This window comes from Sodiomyces alcalophilus, assembly GCF_042370955.1.
Source record: "Sodiomyces alcalophilus JCM 7366 unplaced genomic scaffold ACRALscaffold_2, whole genome shotgun sequence".
NCBI lineage: Eukaryota > Fungi > Ascomycota > Sordariomycetes > Glomerellales > Plectosphaerellaceae > Sodiomyces > Sodiomyces alcalophilus.
Window position 1 is genome coordinate 7909737 of NW_027263533.1, and position 17550 is coordinate 7927286.

Genomic DNA, 17550 nt, shown 5'->3' on the forward strand with positions numbered 1-17550 from the left:
AGCGGCTTATTAATAAATAGTCCTACCTAGACGCCGATTAGTAGCTTAACCTATCCGATAAAGTACGCTAACTACGACTTACTTATAAGCACGAAAAGGTTAAGAAAGTCTAATAAGTTAAACAGCTATTAATAAGCGTTACGGTATAGAAGTTAAGAGCTAATAAAGTTAGCGGGACCTTTATTAAGGACCACGAGCTTTATAATATCTTCCTTGCTATCCTATACTAAGATATTAATATATAGCTTATAAATCGGATAAAGTATAAGTTCGTGGACCTAAAAAACCGGCTATGTAGGTATTACGACCTATCGGATATATTAAAAGAGTGGGTAGAAGATATTTAGGCGGCTAACGGGCGGCCTATTAATAAAGTAGCGAATATTATAGATATTCCTACTCCTACGCTAACTACTAAACCGATACTAGCTATTACGCCTCGGCCTAATTAGGCTAACCCGGTAACGTATACGCTGGCTATTTTATAGAGGCCTACTATAGTACCTAAACCGGCCGTATAGATAAGGAGCGATATAGATAAGTTAATAGAGCTTTTAAAGAAGTGCGCTATCTTTATGGTTTATAATGGTATAGGCGTTATTAGGAAGGCGGTCCCTTAAATCGTGGCCCTTTTATATTAAGTAGGAGCTAATAAGGTTAACGCGATCCTCGCTACCGACCCTTACCTAAAAACCCCGTTCTATACCGCCGTAAAGTAGTCTATTTCGGAAAGACAGGACGCCGCCCCGGTAGCTTATTATATTACCCCTAATTAGACTAATATCGGTATATATAAGGACGATATATAGTATAGGCAAGGGCTACCGTGGTACGGGAATAGGAATTCCTACCCCTATTCCGGTAGCCTATTATAATACCACCCTATTAATAAACTACCCCTCTATTACTTTTATAATAAATAAGATCGTTACCGCTATAAGCAGTGCGCGGTACTATAACTAAATAAGACCTAGCACCTAGTTAGGTTTAGGTATCCCGACTACCTAGCCTTAGACTAGAATAATAAGTAATAGCCCTGCCCCTAGGATATATATCTTAAGTAGTAAGACTAGCCGTACCGGCGGTCCGTCCTTTACTAGCTTAGCACGCGCCTTTAAAGGAAGTATAAAGACCTAGCTAAAGCCTACTATATTAGTATTAACTCTGCAAGCCTCTTAGTTAAGATAAAAGACGTTATAAGAGTGATATTAGAATATTATATTAGGCTAAAAGAGGAAGAAGCGAAGGCCAAGGCTCCCGTAGTAAGCTTTAGCGTTAATTTTATATTTATTATATCCGATTATTAGTAGGCGGATATCTATACCGTGTTAAAGGATACTCGGAAAAAGCAGCCCCCCTTATAGCCTCTTTATATCACTAAGAGCAGGAGAGTCGTTAAAGCTACTCCTAAAGCCGTCCGTTTCCTTAATTAAGTTATTAAATAGCGCCTATAAAAGTTAAGCCCTAGTCTAGGCTACCGGGTCCCGACTCTACTTATAGCTAAGACCGTTAATAAAGAAGTGGATATAAATAAAGCGCCGATATAGTATAAGTAATAGCAACCAGAGACTATTAGTAAACGTAAGCCTAGCTACTCCGCGGATTAGCCTTATAACCTAGAGTAAGCTTGATTAGACCTGGATAGGCAAATCAGGGACCTCCGTATTAAGGTTCCTATCTAGTACCACTATCTTACCGACCCGGATATAAAGCTAAGAAATAATAAGAGGATATACGCCGCTAAGACTAGTTAACCGTAGCGCGAGATTATTTATCTAACCGCTAATAAAGCCTTCTTCCTTAATAAACAAGGTCCCCCTAGTATACCTCCTCCCCTACCTTCGTTAAAGGGATACACCGTCTTATTCGCCTAACCCGATAATACTAGCTTAAATACCCTTACTATTATTAAGAGAGAGGTAGTCCCTAAAACCGATAACCCCCTAGTTATTACCCGGTATATAGTCTTAAAGTGCCGGCTTACTTAAAAGGGTGCCGTGATATATAACCCTAATATTTTTATAAAGGCTATTATCGATATAGGGGCCACCTTTAATACTATCTTTATAGCCACTATAAAACGCTTCGGTTTAGAATATCGTATTAGCTAGACCGAGATCCGAATTAAGGGCGTTAATAACTAAGAGGGGTAACCGTGTACTAGATACCTTAAAAAGCGTTTATAGGTTAGCGAGGAAAGCGGCGTTTTTAACGTCTAAGTGCTCCCCGGTCTAGGGCCTAATATACTACTTAGTATACTATAGATCTAGGAGACTAGAGCGTCCTTTTCTTTCCGGGATAGTTAGATCGATACCGACTTTATACTCGGTAATACCCGTATTCTTATACCTATCGTCTATTATAAGTGGATCGAGGAGATACTAAGGAACTAAAGCTAGCCGAACTATAAGGCTAATAAGAGGCGTCGGATCGATAAGGATCGGTCTAATCAGGCTAATTAATATTAGCTCTAGGATAGCGACCCTACCTATTAGCCTAGGGCCGCTGCCTTATTATCTGTTAAAGATAAAGCTAACTATTACCCTTTAGACGTTCTAGAGGAGGGCAATAATATTTAATACATAATCGGAGACACTAACGCAGCGTCTTTAATAGCCTTTATATTCTCTAAGGAGATTAAGCCACTTTTGCTAAGGGTATACGTGGCCTCGAGGGCGATACTATAGAATTAGGGCTAAGGGTATAGGAAATACGATAAGGAAGCTAGATAATACTATAAACACCTTTTCTTCCTTTATTACTATGTTTATCTATAAGTCCTTATTATAGTTAGCCTAATTAGCCTAATTTATTTTGATAAATTGGGCTACTAGTAGTAGGCTGTACGCGCGGAAGAGAGGAATGTCAAGCAAAAGCTGTTGAATTCGTAGATCCGTAGGATTACTGCTTGTTACGCAAACACTTAGTTATGTGTGTGTATAGAACTGACTTCTGGGATTCCTTCCTGGATCCGGGGCTGGCAAAAGACCCTGAAAGATTGGGTGGCGACTGTTACGTCAACAGCCTACGCGACGCTTATCACGCCACGTTATTAGCTTAAGTAATAACCGAGATATCGTATTTACGATACCTAGTGTATATATATAATATATATCATAAGCCAAGTATATATACACGTATAATACGTATAGTATTATAGTATAGGTTAAGCTGGTTATAAAGTAGACGTCTAGTTATATAGCTATAACCATATACTGTTTATTTTAACTTAGATATTATACTTATAATTATTATAATTATTACTTATTATAAGTATAATATTAATAATTTATACTAAATCACTTATACTAATTTTAAGTCGGAAGCGTGGAAGTCTTATTAGTTATTAGCGTTATCGGCTCTAAGGGCCGAAGACGCGCGTATTACTAGCACCGCTATAATAGCCATAAAAAAGCTATAGACCGCGAAGAGAAGAAAGCACTAAGACCTAATTAAGGAGGTATACTATAAGCCTAATTAGGCTATCTATACTATATATAAGCCGAAAGCCCTTAAGATTCACCCTATAAACCACGCGCTATCCGATAGTTCCGTCCCTAAAGGCGACCCTCTCTAGAAGCAAAAGATCTTAGCGGAAATCCCCGAGGATATATAGGAATAGGAAAACAACCGTTTTATTAGCCTAATCACCCTAAAGTTCTCTAAGATTACCCCTCGCTTAAGACTTACGGAAGAGCGACTTAGAGATATATTAGACTCTACCGACTATCTACTGCCTATAGAAAAGGAGCTCTTAACGAAGACCCTCCTAAACCACGAAGCTACCCTTATATAGGATTAATAAAAATAGGGAAGGCTTAACCCTAGAGTCGCCCCGCCGTAGAAGATTAAGGTGGTTCCGTATAAGGTATAGTAGGCGAAAGGGATCCCTATCCTAAAAGCCTTAGAATCTATTATCGTTAAGATAATTAAGGATAGGAAGGCTAAGGGGGTTATTAAGGAAAGCCATACGGCCTACCGAAACCCTTAGTTCCTTATAAAGAAGAAAGACGGTAATATACGCCTTATTAACTCTGCTACTAAGATTAATGCTATTACCCTATACGATACCTTTATCCCGCCTAGGGCCAATAAGTTTTCTAAGGACTTTAGTATATATAAGATAGTTTCCTTTCTGGATTTCTTCTCCGGCTATAACCAGGTTACCCTTAATAAGGAGTCAAGGGACTTAATAACTTTCGCCACGTTTTTAGGACTCTTTAGGATATACACCCTTCCGTAAGGGGCGACTAACTTAGTGGCTTAATTTATATATACTATAACCTATATCCTTTACGACCTTATTCCTTAGTGCTACCGACCCTTTATTAACGATATTACGGTTAAAGGGCCGACCACTACCTATAACGATAGCCTAATTAAGCCTAGAATTCGCCGCTACGTGGCTAAGTATATTAGTAATATTAATAAAGTCCTTCTTAATATAGAGCTCGCTAAAGGTATTATAGCTAGCGCTAAAAGCTAATAGTATTAGTAAGCGGCTATTATTATAGGCTATATATACGGCACCGATAGCCGTTCCCCTAAGCAGGCTAAGGTAGCTAAGTTAACTAACTAGTAGAAATACCGGACTATTTCCGAAGTCCGTTCTTTTTTTAGTCTTACTACCTTTTACCGTATTTAGATCTACCGCTTCGCTATTATCGCGGGGCCGTTAATAGACCTACTAAAAAAGACTTCCGTCTTCGTATAAAGCGAGCCTTAATAGTACACTATAAATACTCTTAAGGTTATCCTAACCTTTATACTAGTTCTAATTATTATTAAGTATAGTAAAGGGGCTAGTATTATTTATATAATCGTCGACGTATATATTAAGGGCTAGGGCGGGATCTTAGGCTAGTATATTAATAAGAAAAAAGCTATCGCCCGGTATAAAAGCGGTAGATAGAACCCGGCGGAGAAGGTCTATAACGCCGGTAAGCTAGAACTAAGGGGAGTATTAAAGGCGCTTCGCCGACTCCGTAATTATCTCTACGGAGTCCGCTTTATACTAGAAACAGATACTTAAGCCTTAGTATCCTAGCTTAGTGGTTCTGCCACGGACCTACCTAGCGTATTTATTACTTAGTGGATTACCTGGATCCGACTCTTTGACTTTTAGGTTAAGTATATTAAGGGAACTAAGAATATTACGGCTAACGGACTTTTAAGGATACCTGCTACTCCGTTTAATTAGGCTAATAACGCTACGGAAAGAGATATTAACGACTTTATTAACGGCTAAATCTTCCTTATAGATACGGATAAAAGGTTTAATAACCCTACCCTGGCTAAAGACGTTTTAGTCCCGGACGTTACCTAGAGCCAGTTTTCTTAATAAGTGGCCTTATATTTAACGAGCCTACGGATACCCTCTAGAATAAACCCTTATAACGCCCGCCGCGTTAGAGATTAATCGACCCGTGTTTTTATAAAGAACGGTCTGCTATAGACGAGAGTTACTAAGAAAGATTTAACTCCTAAGAGGTAGATTAACGATAAAGAGACTTAGGTTACCCTGATTAAGAAAGCCCACGATAAGTTAGGCTACCGTGTAAGGGACTAGACGTACTAAAAGCTTGCCCCCCTATATACCTAGGACGGGATCTATAGGCAGACTAAGGAGGTTATTAAAGTATACGCCGAGTATTAAAGCCGCTAAGGCAAAGCACGCGAAGATCCCTTAATCGCCACTTAACTGCCTTAATAAGCCCTCCCATTTATATAGGTTATCTCTGCCTACTACCCCCGCGCTAATAGTCTATATAAGGTAGGATATAAGCCTATCGCCTATACGCTGGCTATCTAGCAGAAGATCTACCGCGGTACGTTATATAAGATCCTGCCTATAGTCCTTTTCGCGGACCGCACGATTATCCCAGTATCTACTAGAAAAACCCCCTTTTACCTCCTTTATAGCTATAAGGCTATCACGCCTATTAAAACGACCTGCCTTACTTAGAGAGTGCTTAACTAGGGCCGCGTTAAGACCCCTAAAAAAGAGATATTACTACGCCTAAGGGCCTTGGCCTAGTTAGAAGCCGACCGGAGGACTACTACTAATATAGTTAATAAGTAATGGTAGTAGAAGACGGACTCTATTAACTGTTTAAGAGTCAGGACCCTATATAAGTAAAGACTCCGAGTCGGCGACCTTATCCTTATATATAATACTAAGCTAGTTATTAATATAAGCCGCGATAAGAAGCTAGACTACCGCTAGAATAGCCTATTTCGTATTATATCGTCTAATTAGAATAATAAGACCTTTAGGCTATCGACTTTATTAGGAGAGGAGCTCTAGGGCGTCACTTTTACCGCTAACCGTCTTAAGAAATTTATCCAGGACAAAGACGGATACTAGGAGCCGGAGGACTAGACGATACTAGAAAAGGACTACGCTAAAGAACTAATAATTACGTACCCTACCCGCGGTATCCTTATCGATAAAGAGCTAGTTAAAGCACCCCTTCTCCTAGGTAAATCTATTAATAAAGATACTAAGGCCAAGGATAATAAGCGTTAAGATAACGTAGGTTCCCTTAATTAGACCGTTAACGCACTTCTACGACGGTTAGCGAGACTTCGGGACTTACTAGGCGAGTATTATAAGAGGTTAGAAGCAGAGCTTTAGAAAGCGATATAATCGGGAAGAGTCAAAGTCTATATCCCTAGAGATCCTAACTTTAACCTAAGTGAGTATAAGGACTATACTAGGACCTTATACTTTATCCCTTACTATTCCTTCCTACCTAGTTAACCTAATTATAGTAATACTATACTTAATAAGAGTCTTATATATAGTATTAGGGCTAAGGATATATAAGGCACCGCTATCTACTTATTATCGAAAACTAACTACTACCCCCTAAAATAAAAACACCACTTTTAGGACTCCTTTACTCGCTCTTTTTCCTATTTCTTTCCCGTTTACCCTTTATTACCCTAATTACCCTATTCCACGCCCTTCTATTTATTATTTTATTTATTAATTCCTTTTATTTATACTTTACTATTATTATTTTCTGCTTATACGCACTAACTAAGTGGATATTATAAAGATATATCCACTAAATATATTTATTATTTATCTATCTTTCCTTTACCCGTTTATACCGCGCACCGAAATAAAATATCCTAATTATACTAAGGTTACCCTGATTATAGTAATCACTACCCGAATCACCTATCTATATATTACTTAGGCTTACTCTTATAGTCGCTATTACTAGGGCTATATACTTCCGACTTCTACCGCTAAACCTAAGCCCTAAAGATAAAGGGGATATAATACCACTCCACGGTCTCTTCTCGATCCCTTTTTATCGGGTTATTCTAAATAATATAACAGAACTTCTCGAGGTCGTCCTTATATTTATACGCTAATATAGGGACCTATGCTATTATATAGTCCTCTGGTTTAAGACCCCTTCCTTTATAAACGTTACGTATCTGCTAAGCACTTTCACGGTATAGAGTAATAGTGCTTACCACGAAGACACCGCACTAAGGCGAAAGCTATAAACGTATCTTATCGTCGTATATAGACTATAGCAGCACTAATAAGTCTTTAGCACACGGATTAGCGTGACTAACACCTATATAGTCACTATCTGGCTATAAGATCTCCTAATTAGACTAATAAAACTGCTTCTAAAGTCCCTTATCGCGATATATATAAACTATCTCGTTAAAATAGTAGTTAGCGTAGTCCGGAAATCGATTATTACCTTAAAGCGATACGTACTTAAAGAAAGGATAAGTAATCTTATTATTAACCCGATTACTTATAGCTCACTACCGTTCCTTATAATACTAGCATAGCACCTTATTAATAACCCCGAACCCTTAGATAATTCGGGCTCTGACCGTATAAGCCCGGGTTATTATCTTTATAATATACTCCTTTTATAGACTAGTAAGGTCCTTAGCCACGAATACACGGCGATAAAATAAAGACGAACTATTATTAGACCTTACCTTCTTAAATAGCTCTTATTCCACGTCTTTATTAGTAAGGTTTAGTAGGCTATCCTATACCCGGCCTACGATAATAGCCTTAGAGTCACCTTAGATAACTTAGCCCACGAAATCCAGTTTAACGTATAAAGCGCCACCCTTACTAGCCACTTTATACTAAATAAAATACGAGTTTGCCTATATCTATAATATTAGCTTACCCTAATTAGGGTAACAGGATAAGAAGCGTAAAAAAGACTTACTACTATATCTTAAACCGTCGTAAAAATATTATACTTATTAACTATACCCGCGATAAGTCGTGTCTTAGACTAGAAACACGGTATAAAATAGACTAACTCCTAACGAGCCATGGCTTTCTTACGCTTATAAGAGCTAAGGTTATTAAGCCCCGTGATTAGAGCTTTAGCGGATATATCGATAATCTTATTATTATTATTAATAATAAGAAGTTTATAGGAAAACACGATATCGAGTCGTAAGATAAGGTGAAGACGTAGAGCCTAAAAGATACGCCTCTGGCCGGCAGCCCTCCGCCTTATATCCCTTAGAGATAAATAATATAGCCTAGCGATTTATAGTTTTAGTAACTTAAGGAGGCGTAGTTAAATAAACAGCCTATTTTAAGTCACTAAAAGATTAGGCTTTAAGCGTGATTCACGATTACCTTCCTTACATCGCTTTATTATATAGTTATAACTATAGGTATAATAGAAAAGGTATTATCTAATCTTTTCGTTTAATTAGATCGGTTATACGGTAAACCGATTTCCGTATTTAGATCCCGCGCCTAATTCACTAAGTTACCTTTATCCGAAAACCATAAATAGTATCAGGATTACCCTTTCTTTAATAATTATAACCCTATTTAACTAGTAGCCGTAATAAAAACTCCGGTTAAAGCTAGTCTCGTAAAGGAGGCACTACCTAAAAATATTAGACGTCGATAAAGGATATATATCCCCTATCACCAGCTCTAGTTAACCCGTTTTCCCTCTCTTCCTCTCTTTTCCTATATCGTTAAGTTTATTTTTCTAACTTACCCCCGCTAGCTATTTCTTTACCACTTATTACCCCGCTACCCTTATATATTTTTCCTATATCCCCCCGCCTATATATTACCGTGATTAGGCTAATAGAGATATTAAGAATATCTATATCCCTTACTAACTATTAGGAGCCGGCTCCCGCCGGTCCCGTCCTTACCGCTAATATTATCCCCGCTACCCGCGTTATTATCGATAAGACTATATATCCCCGCCGTATTAATAACCCTAGTAATAGTCGATAGGTGTTCCTTATATAAGGACTGCCGTATCGTCTATTTAACATCCCCGATAACGCCGCCCCCTTTATAGGCTTCCCCTAATAGCCTAAAGACGATATACGCGTAGTCTAATATCTCCTTAAGAATACTATAGATAGCGAACTCGACGCTATCACGGTTAATATAATACTGCCTTATATTCCTATAATAAGCACGTTTGCTAAGAGACCGCGGGATACTTATCCGGTAGTATAGTCTTCTTTTAGTACCCACTATAACCTAATAAATAAGAGATGGCTTAAAAGAGATAGTCTAGAAGATATAATACATGCTATATTTAAACGCAGATAAGGGGATACCCGTCCTATAATATAGATTAGTGTTATGCCTTACTAGGAGTTAAATAGCGGCATGGTAGTCTACTTACCTTAGCCGCTTAAGGAAGTTAACCGTATTAACAGGAGTCGTTTTATCCCTATTATTTATTATTTTAAGAATCACTTTATTAGTCTGATTATAGATTAAGAGATATAGTGTATATATAGGTATAATAGTATTTAGAATCCTAGTAATACTAAGGACCGCCTTTTATAGTTATTTAAATACGCTATAGGCTAGTTATATAGTATTAATACACCTAATAAGGCCGTCTTTAGCCTTACTCGCCGTTTCTATATTATTCCCGGTCCTTATTAGACGGATAATTACTTATACGGCCTTTTTATTATTAAGTGGATATAAGCTATTATCTAGAAGGGCTACTTGTTCCCTTAAAGCTCGAAGATTTACCGGTTTGTATAAGGACGCTGCTGCTTAAATAACGGTATAGCTTATGCCTGTTATATTAAGGAAGAATAGCTATCCTATATTAGAGTAATTCTCGGTTTTAGCTATTAGAAGATACTAGCGGTCCCGGTGGTCCCTTAGTCCCCTCTGCCACTACCTCCTAAGAGTATAGGTTTTACCCCTATTAATAAACCTATTATTAAGTCTAAGCCTATTACCCCTGGTTCCTCTAAATAGGTTAAGAAGAAGACTTAGGCCCTAGTTACGAGTGCTCCTAAGTTATAGGAGCCTAAGATAGATACTAGTATCCCGGTGCGTCCTAAGACACCTAAGGCTATCTTTAAGAAGCCCTCGGCACCGGTTACGCCTAAAAAGATTACTAAGGTCACGAAGAGTCCTAAGAAGACTCCTAAGCCCTTTAAATCTTCTAAGTTTACTAGTAATAACCTGAATAGGTACGAGATTATTTAGATATCGCTAAAGAAGGTCTTAGTATAGCCTAGGAAGATTAATATCCAGGGTAAATAGATTAAGAATATAAAGGAGTATAATAAGGGTATTAAGATATCTCGTAGTTATCTATTCTATAGACTATATAATCCTCGCCTTATAGACTCTTATATTAGTCCGATTAGACCTAGCTTGTTCTTTTAAGATAATTAGGTTTATTTATATAATAGTGTTTACTAGGCGATACTCCACGATACCACCGTTAATAGTTCTTTATATATACCGCCTTTATACACGATTCCCTAGTAAGGATAGTTACGGTATAACGCTAGGATTAAGTAGGATAAGGATATAGTTACGGCTATTATAGAGCGAGTATATACTAAGAAAGAGAATTATATAGTTAGCGGATAGACTCTTTATAAGTGTAAGTGAGTTTTAGGATGGTTTTACTAGATTATACTTAGCTTAATTAGGGTAACCTAATTATATTTAGAGTTATTATAGCTATAAGGATATAAGTAAGATAACTAGGGCCGATTATAGAGGGGTGGATCGGATACCCAGTGCTATATTATTAGGATATCACGTGACGTTATAAGACGCGCGCTTTTTTATTTATCTTATATATTATATATACGTAGCGACGCCACCTAGATATAAAGGATACTTATTATCCTATATAATCATTATCCTTTTAACCCAAAGTTTTGCCACGTTTATTATATTCACTTCGTTTAAGCTACGTTGCCCTGATCAGAGCAGCGCGCACTCCTAGGAACCTTTTCTAAAGGTCTCCTTATTATATATGTTATTTTGGTTATATGCACTTCGTGGCCTTAAGCACTCCTGTTATCGAAGACTTATCCGAGATCACACTGCCTAAGCCATTCTGTATAGTGACGGCTTTGCCTTTCTTCACTATTGCTATTATTACCGGTAATAGGATTACTACCCCCCTAAAGGGCGGGAAGAATGCCCTTTAGGAGGCGCGTTATTATAGCGCCCTGGCCTTAAACCTCCTAATAGAGGGTCTCTACCTTATAGCGGAGACCCTCGCTATTATTAATAGGGGCGGAGGCGGAAGCGGTAGTAGTAGTGGTGGCGGCGGTAGGGGGGGCTTCTAAGATAATAAGGTATAGTAATCGCCACGGGCTAGCTTAAAGGCCTAGCGGAGCTAGACTAGAGTTAGCGGCGACTAAAAAAAAAAAAAACTTAGGATTACTTATATTATCGTTATCTAGATTATTACGTATAGCGCGACCCGTGGTAGCTATAGGATAAACGAATTTAGCGGCGCCGGGAGGGAGCTAAGGAGGTTAATCGCGACCACTTAACCCTCGGATTATAGACAACTTACTAGGCGGTATATATAAGATCCTATAGCGTATTTATAGTATTTAGGCTTTTTACGGGCTATACTAGGCCCGGACTAGTTATAACACGTTTAGTTAAACTTTATTTTAATACCCGTAATACGATTAGTATAGGGGCGGTAAAAGTCGTTATAGTAATAACCGGGGGGGTGGCTAGGTCCGCGCTATCGCTTATTAGGCGTGACCGGCTACCGGAGCGTTAATAGGGCCCTCGCAGCGAAGTATAGACTCTAGTCTTCTTTACCAGGACGCTTACTAGTACTTGCTATTTTAGCGATAGCCTTATTAGCTACTTCCTTAATAAAAGGGGAGGGGGGGGGGGGGCAGAGGCGGCGATATCGCTAGCGGCGGGAGTCTCCTTAGCGGTGCCCTTATAGGCGTGGCGGGCGCTATGCCGGGGTACGGATATCTATACGCACTCTATTAGCTGTAACCTAACCGGATTAGCGCGAGGACTTATCGGGAGACTTATAATAGTTAGGTAAATAGTTAAGAAAATAAGGTTTATTAAACTAATAAAAGCTACGAGGATAAAGAGACTCCGTCGCGAGTTAGCAAGGGAGTATATGGCTCCTAGTACGTAATACGATAAAAGCCTATAAAGGTATTTATTATAATAGTTTATAAATAAAAAAGAAGGAGTAACCGGGCGTTTTTAATATAAAGAGCAGGCGCTTAGCGTAACGCGGAAGGCTAGCGACTTAGGAGTAAAGTCGCCGCGAACACCGCGCGACTTAAATAGGCCTGATATAAGGGAGGATACGCGCCTCCCTCGCGACGCGTCTAAGCAAAATAGACCCCGTCCTTAGTTATTACGGCCCGGGGGGGGGGGGGGGTAGGAGGGGGGGGTAATATCACGGGTTAACCCCTCGAAAGTATAGTTCCGGTATAAGGCCGGAACCGCTAATTAGCACGTAGACCCGACGCTCGGACCTCGCGCTGCCCTTACCGCGGATTCGTATAAACCTAGTAAATCCTGCACCTCTCCATAGACCTTTTCCTTTCCTTTTCTTAATTCTAGCTAATATAATTATACAGCCTTACTTACTACGATTAACCTACAACCAGCCGCTTATAGATTCTATCTAAACTCTTATAGTTTAGGCTTTATAGCCTAAGCGGTAGAAAGAATAATCGAGATAGTATAAGGAGTTAAGAAGGGGGAGGCCTTATCGACCGAGAGCTTATAAGGGACTAAATACTCTAGGATTATCTTCTTAGTAAAGGGTTTTATCAATTATTAAGTTAACCTATCACTATATAATAGGTCTACTAAGCTCTGGGTATTATACTATTAACGAGTTTATTAGATTCACGAAGTAATCCTGTTTACCTCTAGTAAGATCTTAAACACGATTTAAAATGTTAAAGTTATCGTAAATAATAATAGGGTTACGATTATGAGCTACGCGTTTTATATCGATTATTATAGTCTTAAATATAGAATGCAGTATATTATTAAGGTATTTATAGGATATAGAGACTATAAGGCGAGCTATACTATCGACTATATGTCTTAGTATATTATTAGATAAGAGATATAATCTAATTATAGAATAAAAGAATATTATACTTCTCTTAGTATAACCGGAGAGTAAAAGAGATATAATAGTATAAGCGGAAGGCTATTTATCGATATCGATATAATCTGCTTTGTGATTAATAACGGTATTAGTAGATACCCTTTATTAGATAGTTAGCTAGCTAAGAACGGCTATAAGCCGAGGTGTATTCATATATAGAGTGCTTTAGACTCCTTAGAGCGTCCTATTAAACTATTCTATATTATAGACCTGGTTAATGGTTATCTCCGTATCCCCTATATTATAGTGGCTGGCTGGGTCAAATATATTAAACCTACACTTATCCTTTAAAGACTTAACCCCTTAGGGAATATTAAGAGTATCAAAGACTTAATTATCCTAATAACACTTATTATTATCGGCGCTGATAATAACGCCCTGATCCTTTATATAGTCACGAACCTCCGTGTCGCTAAGGGCTTCCTTAAGGAGGCGCGCCCGATAAGGCGTTCTAATCTAAGATATAATAAAAGATTTAATTAACTAGGTAGTATTAGTCCGTCGGCGGCGAGCTTTATTACGCTAATTATACTAGAGTTCTAGAATCATAGCGATGATAGGCTTACTGGATTATTCACCGCGGCTCCCTATATACATAGAAGGAGCCCTGGGATATAAGTGGCTAGTCATAAGGTATTCATAGAGTAAGGCTAAATAATTAGATTATCTAAAGCTAAGGAGAAAAGAAGGAAAAGGGGAAAACTCTATAAGTACTTATAACCTAAATATAATATCGCGGCGACCCGCTAAGAACACGCTATGATTAGTCGGAAGATCCGGTGCTTTACCGGATTATCTTTATAGGGTTAACCAGTAATATTACCCCCCACCCCTTGGTAAGCCGTTAACCTTCGGTACAAGTTCGTAAAGCGTTATTATTCGATTAAATAACGCCTCTTTATCAAATAAACAACGACCTCTAGCAGCTCTTTTATTATAAATAACCTCTTTACTTATTAAAGAGCGCTTAAGGCGAGCCTTTATAGTTATACCATTAATTAACGTTCTGTGTAGGGATATAGTTATTATTTATAGTCGGGTTATAGGGTCGTTCCTATTATATAAGGAGCCCTGGTAGTATACCTTCTCTAACCGAGTAACTTACTTATACTAATAATACTAACTTCGCTATCGCCTCCGTGGATCTATTTTTCTTCTTTTCTTTAATAATTTCTATTATTATCTATAATATATTTTCCGTTAACTATAACTCCTTCGCTTATCGTATTATTAAACTAACCTCTTAACTCCCTTTTCTAGAAGATATTTGAGTTTTTAGGATTATCTCCGGCCTCGAAGGTACGTCTTCTTATTCTTCCTATAAGCCTCGCGTAATATTTACTAACTTATATATATAATATAGGGGGCTAATAATAATAATAATAATAATAATAATACCGGCACGGAGGCACCTACTCCTACCCCGGCTAATAAGGAGATTACCACTCCTGCCTTAGCTATAGACCGCCGCGTATAGCTAGCCTAAGCCGTTAAGGCTAACGGTAAGCGTTCCGCGGGTAAAGCTTTTATAATAGTTAAAAGCCCCGCGAAGCGCGCTCGTGGAAATAAATATCCTTTTAAAGGGACCTATTCGGTCTTTTACTATGCTTATATAAAGGTAGTGGCTAATAGCTAGGATACGCGGCGCTACCGCGATTAGTTAGGACCCGGAGCGAGGATACCCGATTCTAAATACTATAACTACTCGAAGAGCGGTTATAAGTGTCTTCCTCCTCCGCTTAGGATAACTAGTCCGTTAATAGTACTCCTAGAGGCGGCGAAGGCGGTTATCGATAACCCTTTTTATAGCCCTAAGGCGGTAGAGGCGCTTATAACGGCTTATTCGGCCTTTTAAAAGGCGTTTAGGGTCTTAAAAAGGCTTTTAGCACTTTATAAAAGGATAAGCCTATCTAAACGCTTATTAACTCGGGAGCCGGTAAGCCTTACTTATTAGTATATACCACCGCCTCCCCCCCCGCGGGGACTCTTATATTATAGTAGGTGGACCTATACTTATAACGGCGTCTCTTATTATCGTTACGCCTATTCCTAGCATAACGATTACCTGAACGGGGGTAAAAGGCCTACGCCGGCTTAACCGGTTCCTATAGGTGGTTAAGAATATTATAGGGGTTATAGCTATTAAGGTAGAGGATATTAAGTCCTTTAAGGGAAAAAAGACGGATAGGTAGGCTAAGGTCGCGCTATCTATATTATCTCCTATTATCGCGGAAAGCGTTAACGGTTATAAGGATATTCGTAATAATATTAATCTTAAGGCCTAAACCCTATAGCTAGGGGCGGGGCTTATCCGCCCTAACTTAATTTATATAGATAGCTTTACCGTTATTCTAACCTTTATTTAATCCTTACCGCCCTTCCTATAACCCTTTTTCTTTTTATAACGTTTATAGGGTCTAGTATTCACTTTAATCGGGCTATACTTCTCTTCGTAGTGATTAAGGGCGCTTAATTCTTATATGGACTTTATTGGTTCCGAGGATATATAGGCGTATCCTTTTTACTTTACTAACGCCTCTTTTACCACGCCTCTACCTACCTTCCTATTCCTAGTATATAGGAATTCCTTTATTATCTATTCGTCTTCCTCTAGACCGTTACGGATTAGTCCGGGCTAGGGTTATATAGGACTTAACTAGGAAGCGGGTCTCTGCTTATATATCGTAGGAGGTCTATATAGAACCTTGGGTATACGTTTAAAGGTATATCTAGTTTTACTATATACGGGTTAATAAGCTTAGTTACCCTATACTTTTAGTATAGGTAGCTTAATTTACACGACGGTTACGGGGTAGAGTAGTTCGCGAGTAAGAGCTATATAAGGTCGCCTTCTTAGAACTGTTTAGTAGGGATACGATGCTTATTGGCTAACTCTTTTTATTATAGCTATATAGCTACTATTAAGGCTTAGGCGAACTCTATAGCCTTTTGGAGGCGGCGGAGTAGGTTATAGGCTATAAACCCCTAGGCGTTACTGCTTAGTTATTAATAAATCTAGATCGGGTTAATATAGTATCCGTGTTCTAGGAAGAATAGACTTATCTTAGTAGTAAAGCTCTCCTAGTTATTTAACCCTAGTTAGGCTACGGGCAGTAACTTATCCTAATCGTCTTAGGTATAGTAAATAAAGGCATGGAGGTACGCTTATACCTCTTAATTTACTAACTTAGTAGTATTATCGGTCTAAGGGTAATAAGCTATACTTAATAGGTATTCGATTCTAGTTAATTTATAAAAGTATCACTGAAAGCGACTTATCTAGTTAGAACCTTTATTACTTATAATTAAATAAGGTATACCATAGAACCGAAAATAATAGTATAGGAACTATTCGGCGTAAGCTTCCCCTTTTATAGAGTCTATCACTTTAAGCGTAATAGCCTTCGTAAGTCGATTAGTTATAACCTATAGGTACCTATACTTCTTCTTATTAGTAGGAGGCAGATCCGTTATAAAGTCTATTAATAAGTTACTCCTTATTTATATAGGAATCAGAAGCGGTTTTAAAAGCCCTTATTAAGTATTCCTCTATATATAGCTTTAATTATGGATATCGTACTTACGTATAAACCTATACATATCTCTATTTATCCCTGGTTAAAAGAAGCGTCTCGCTATAAAAGCTATTATATTATCGTATCCTAGATAGCCTTTAATTATAGAGTCGTGTATAGATTAGATTACTCATGTTCGTAATATACTCCTTTCTTAGGCTCCCGGCACCTATAGGCGGTCTCGGAATATTAGTAGTCTTTACGGAGTAGTCCCGTATTCGGTAATCTAGGCTCGGAGACCTAATAAGGAAGGGAATCATCTATCGCCCTTAGATACGGCTTACGTAGCTTAGCGATACTAGTGATCTCCTTTTACCGTGGCGTCTTATAGCTATTATAATTCGTTATTAGCTTTAAATACCCGTGGATTCTTATAAAGAAGGCGGATCTTTAAGGGGATTAAGGTCTTTAGGATTAACTATATATATTGCGCCTATTCCTGTTTATTAGAGAAGTCTTTTAGTTCGTCTTATTCTTTTTATAAGAGAGTATCGGTAATATAGTCATCGGCACCCTTATAGTATTCTAGC